Source organism: Salvelinus fontinalis, chromosome 2 (genome assembly GCF_029448725.1).
Source record: "Salvelinus fontinalis isolate EN_2023a chromosome 2, ASM2944872v1, whole genome shotgun sequence".
In the NCBI taxonomy this organism is placed as follows: domain Eukaryota; kingdom Metazoa; phylum Chordata; class Actinopteri; order Salmoniformes; family Salmonidae; genus Salvelinus; species Salvelinus fontinalis.
The window spans coordinates 70,445,141-70,451,355 of record NC_074666.1 but is presented as its reverse complement, the minus strand read 5'-3'; the positions used below and the strand labels follow the sequence as shown (position 1 = coordinate 70,451,355).

General features: G+C 42.3%; 1 non-coding gene across 1 annotated transcript; it reads left to right on the top strand.

Moving 5' to 3' along the window:
• Positions 1–1,848: 1,848 nt before the first annotated feature.
• Positions 1,849–1,930, top strand: trnal-uag (transfer RNA leucine (anticodon UAG)). Its single transcript has one exon. It is a non-coding gene; the product is annotated as a tRNA-Leu (tRNA).
• Positions 1,931–6,215: the final 4,285 nt, after the last annotated feature.

Genomic DNA, 6,215 nt, shown 5'->3' with positions numbered 1-6,215 from the left:
ACTCACACCTGTGTCAATTACCCAACAACAGGTGCGTATTCAGGCTGGTATGGCCGTAAGCGAAGGGCAAACTCTTGGTACACTATATAAAGGCAATGTGTCGCTCACTCATCGGGAGACAGAGGAATTTGTAAGAAATTGAAATAGAGACTGGAAACTAGCAATAACTACACTTCAACATAAGCCATATATTATACAAAAACACACATACTCCTCATTTCTCTTGGACATATGCTGGACTTAAGACACCAACTATAGACACACATAATTCCCCTCCCCCATAATAACCACAGACACACCCAACCCAAGGTTGGACCTCAGGACAAAGAACTCTCAGGAACCAATGGAACGTGGACACCAGGCCTGATCAGGACTACCCAAGACCCAGATCGACCAATCGGAAGGCCGGACTCGCAGATCTACCTACTTTGCTTGTTGTCTATATAGTACTGTACAATTCTGGAAACTGGCCTCTTTTTCCGGACGATTCACTAGGAGTCAGACTGAAAGAGCCTTGCTGCAAGATTTTACTAAGATATCTTTACATGTAATTAAACGGCCTTATTATAAAATTATCCACCTCGTCCTATTGTCTCCTCTTGTTCTCCTGTCAACAGTAAACGTTTTACTAACAAACTTGGTAGCAGAGGATGGTTAAAACATATTTGTATTCGGCCCAATAGAAAATTCATCGGACAGGAGACGAGAGGGAGAAAGATTCCAGAGGAGAGGTGACCTTTGAGGGAGAATCGCGATTCAACCCACACAGGAAACTGATCAGAGAGCTCGAAACTAAAGAGGTGAGCAGATGCCCGTTTAACCAAAATCTGTATATTGTATTATAGCCAATATCTAAATTCAATGATCAGGAGTACTGTGGTGAGTGTGAATTGTTGCTAAATTTATGTGGAATTGTTTAGAATTTAAGGCATTGTGTACAGATATCTAAGTATTAATAGGTCAAAGACTTATTCACATAGTCTGGCACTACGCGGTATGCTGATCGAGTAGGTGTACAGTGAAGGATAAGCTTTATAACGATTCACATAGTCGGGCCATATTTGACAGTCGATCAGATAGGGGTTACCGTGAAGAATCCATAATTAAAAGATGGGATCCAAATAGCCGGGCAGTAGTTAGATTTGGCAAGCTAGGTGTTACCGTGAAGACCCATAAAAAATAAAAATAAAAATATATAACGATTCACACAGTCGGGCCATATTTGACAGTCGATCAGATAGGGGTACCGTGAAGAATCCATAATTAATATAATACGTTTTCAAATAGTCGTGCAGTAGCTATACTTAGCTAGGTGTTACGTGAGAAATCTAATGTGAATNCGGAGAAAAGGGGGAATTTGGGGGGGATCAGGCACCTGGAATGCTTTTCCAACAGTCTTGAAGGAGTTCCCACATAATCTGAGCACTTGTTGGCTGCTTTTCCTTCCCTCTGCGGTCCGACTCATCCCAAACCATCTCAATTGGGTTCAGGTAGGGGGATTGTGGAGGCCAGGCCATCTGATGCAGCACTCCATCACTCTCCTTATTGGTCAAATAGTCCTTACACAGCCTGGAGGTGTGTTGGGGAATTGTGCTGTTGTAAAACAAATTATAGTGCAAGCGCAAACTAGATGGGATGACGTATCGCTGCAGAATGCTGTGGTAGCCATCTATGGTCATTACAGTTGCTGAGATAATTAAGTTAAGTTAATTAATTTTGTCGAATATTTTATATGGATTTCAAAATCATTTAATATTGCTTGAAAGTTATAGAAATTCACTGAACACGTCACATACATTCGCAAAATGCTATGGTTATATACCATAACATTTTATGTGTGTTCGTTGAGGTAGCGTGGCCGAGTGGTCTAAGGCGCTGGATTTAGGCTCCAGTCATTTCGATGGCGTGGGTTCGAATCCCACCGCTGCCAGAAATTTTATTTTCCATTTTGAAAGATCTCTGCAAAACGTACATTATCGACTACTTGACCTTGACGTCATTTCAACTGCAACCTTTTATGGTGTTGCTGTATGATTTGTGGATTATGCAATTGCTCCCTCATGTAGTGCATGTGTCATAGTACATACAGTCTGGATTTGAAAAAGGTTTATTGTCATGAGGCAGAACTGAGCGATGTCACCTGATATAGGCAGTGGTGTAAAGTACTTAAGTAAGTAAAAATACTTTAAATACTACTTAAGTCATTTTTTGGGGTATCTGTACTTTACTTTACTATTTATATTTTTGCCAACTTTTACTTTTACTTCATTACATTCCAAAAGAAAATAATGTACTTTTTACTCCATACATTTTCCCTGACACCCAAAAGAACTCGTTACATTTTGACAGAAAAATGGACCAAATCACACACATCAAGAGAACTTCCCTGGTCATCTCAACTGCCTCTGATCTGACTCGCTAAACACAAATGCTTTGTTTGTAATTATGTCTGAGGTTGGAGTGTGCCCCTTGCTATCCGTCAATAATTGTTTTAGTTTACTGCGGAGCCCCTAGTCCCACTGTACATGCCTCAGATACCTCCTTTGTCCCAACTCCCACACATGCGGTGACCTCACCCAGTAAAACTAGCATGTCCAGAGATGCAACCTCTCTTATCATCACTCAGTGCCTGGGCTTACCTCCACTGTACCCGCACCCCACCATACCCCTCTCTGCACATTATGCCCTGAAGCTATTCTACCGCACACAGAAATCTGCTCCTTTTACTCTCTGTCCCCAACGCACTAGACGACCAGTTTTGCTAGCCTTTAGCCGTACCCTCATCCTACTCCTCCTCTGTTCCTCGGGTGATGTAGAGGCTAACTCAGGCCCTGCGTGTCCCCAGGCACTCTCAATTGTTGACTTCTGTAATCGAAAAATCCTTGGTTTCATGCATGTTAACATCAGAAGCCTCCTCCCTAAGTTTTTTTTACTCACTGCTTTAGCACACTCCGCCAACCCTGATGTCCTTGCCGTGTCTGAATCCTGGCTTAAGAAGGCCACCAAAATTTCTGAGATTTCCATACCCAACTACAACATTTTCCGTCAAGATAGAACTACCAAAGGGGGAGGAGTTGTAATCTACTGCAGAGATAGATTGCAAAGTTCTGTCATACTTTACAGGTCTATGCCCAAACGGTTCGAGCTTCTACTTTTAAAAATGAATCTCTCCAGAAATAAGTCTCTCACTGTTGCCGCCTGTTATAGACCCCCCTCAGCTCCCAGCTGTGCCCTGGACACCATATGTGAATTGATTGCCCCCCATTCTGTCTTCAGAGTTCGTTCTGTTAGGTGAGGGAGAAAGGCAGAGCAGTTCGCTCAACTGTTCAGGGAAGTCAGGAACCAATACACACAGTCAGTCAGGAAAGCAAAAGCTAGCTTTTTCAAACAGAAATTTGCATCCTGTAGCTCTAACTCCCAAAAGTTTTGGGACACTGTAAAGTCCATGGAGAACAAGAGCACCTCCTCCCAGCTGCCCACTGCACTGAGGCTAGGTAAATCCATGATAATCGAAAATTTCAAAAAGCATTTCTCTACGGCTGGCCATGCTTTCCTCCTGGCTACCCCAACCCCGGCCAACAGCTCCGCACCCCCCGCAGCTACTTGCCCGAGCCTCCCCAGCTTCTCCTTCACCCAAATCCAGATAGCAGATGTTCTGAAAGAGCTGCAAAACCTTGATTTGTACAAATCAGCTAGGCTAGACAATCTGGACCCTCTCTTTCTAAAATTATCCTCCGCCATTGTTGCAACCCGTATTACCAGTCTGTTCAAACTCTCTTTCGTATCGTCCGAGATCCCTAAAGATTGGAAAGCTGCCGCGGTCATCCCCCTCTTCAAAGGGGGTGACACTCTAGACCCAAACTGTTATAGACCTATATCCATCCTGCTCTGCCTTTCTAAAGTCTTTGAAAGCGAAGTTAACAAACATATCACCGACCATTTCGAATCCCACTATACCTTCTCTGCTGTGCAATCCGGTTTCTGAGCTGGTCATGGGTGCACCTCAGCCATGCTCAAGGTACTAAACGATATCATAACAGCCATCGATAAAAGACAGTAATGTGCAGCTGTCTTCATCGACCTGGCCAAGGCTTTCGACTCTGTCAATCACCTTATTCTTATCGGCAAACTCAATAACCTTGGTTTCTCAAATGACTGCCTCGCCTGGTTCACCAACTACTTCTCAGATAGAGTTCAGTGTGTCAAATCGGAGGGCCTGTTGTCTGGACCTCTGGAAGTCTCTATGGGGGTACCACAGGTTTCAATTCTCGGGCCGACTCTTTTCTCTGTATATATCAACGATGTCGCTCTTGCTGCGGGTGATTCTCTGATCCACCTCTACGCAGACGACACCATTCTGTATACATCTGGCCTTTCTTTGGACACTGTGTTAACTAACCTCCAATCGAGCTTCAATGCCATACAACACTCCTTCCGTGGCCTCCAACTGCTCTTAAACGCTAGTAAAACCAAATGCATGCTTTTCAACCGTTTGCTGCCCGCACCCACCCGCCCATCTGCCCGACTAGCATCAATACTCTGGACGGTTCTGACCTAGAATACATGGACAACTACAAATACCTAGGTGTCTGGCTAGACTGTAAACTCTCCTTCCAGACTCATATCAAACATCTCCAATCCAAAATCAAATCTAGAATCTGCTTCCTATTTCGCAACAAAGCCTCCTTCACTCACGCCGCAAAACTTACCCTAGTAAAACTGACTATCCTACCGATCCTCGACTTCGGCAATGTCATCTACAAAATAGCTTCCAATACTCTACTCAGCAAATTGGATGTAGTCTATCACAGTGCCATCCGTCTTGTTACCAAAGCGCCTTATACCACCCACCACTGCGACCTGTATGCTCAAGTCGGCTGGCCCTCGCTACATATTCGTCGCCAGACCCACTGGCTCCAGGTCATCTATAAGTCTATGCTTGGTAAAGCTCCGCCTTATCTCAGCTCACTGGTCACGATAACAACACCCACTCATAGCACGTTCTCCAGCAGGTATATCTCACTGGTCCTCCCCAAAGCCAACACCCCCTTTGGCCGCCTTTCCTTCCAGTTCTCTGCTGCCAGTGACTGGAACGAATTGCAAAAATCGCTGAAGCTGGAGACTTACATTTCCCTCACTAACTTTAAACTTCAGCTATCTGAGCAGCTAACCGATCGCTGCAGCTGTACATAGTCCATCTGTAAATAGCCCACCCAATCCATTTGCACACACTGTATATAGACTTTATTTCTTTCTATTATGTTATTGACTGTACGCTTATTTATTCCATGTGTTACTCTGTGTTGTTGTTTCTGTCGCACTGCTTTGCTTTATCTTGGCCAGGTCGCAGTTGTAAATGAGAACTTGTTCTCAACTAGCTTACCTGGTTAAATAAAGGTGAAATTTAAAAAAAGAAAAGTAAAAAAAGAAAATGGTGCCATCTGCTTTAATTAATATAAGGAATTAGAAATGGTTTATACTTTTTATTTTGATACTTAAGTATATTTAAAACCAAACACTTTTAGACTTTTACTCAAGTAGTATTTTACTGGGTGACTTTCACTTTTACTTGAGTAATTTTCTATTAAGGTATCTTTACTTTTACTCAAGTATGACAATTGAGTAAATTTTCCACCACTGGATATAGGCCAGCTGCAAGTCAACATTGACTATATTGTAAAAAATTAATTAAACAAATATATATTGTTGGTCTTAATTTAAGGTTAGGTTTAGGCATTAGGGTTAGCAGTGTGGTTACGGTACGGGTTAAGGTTAGGGTTAGGATGACTTTCTGTCCCACTGTCACAAAACGACAAACAGTTGTGTTTAGTAAGGCTTTATTCCATTCATGTCATTCAGCAAAACATATTATTCAATAACTGTTTCATATTGCAATATTTGAATTTAAGAAAAAAGGAAGAGCACTGCGAGCAATTAAATATTTCTCAGATACACACCATAAACATAAAAACTATTCTTAATACAAAATAGTACTTGGCATTCAACATAGAAAGGCTTTCTCTTTTTTCCCAAAAGCTTATAAAATGACTATGACTGGTTGATTTAATCTTACAGACTAAATGTGAATCACAACAAATCCCTCACCAAAGAAGATGAGGGGGGAAGCATGCATTATTATGAATGACAATCAACATGTTTACAGCACCAGTCAAAAGTTTGCACACACCTACTCATTCAAGTGTTTTTCTTTATTT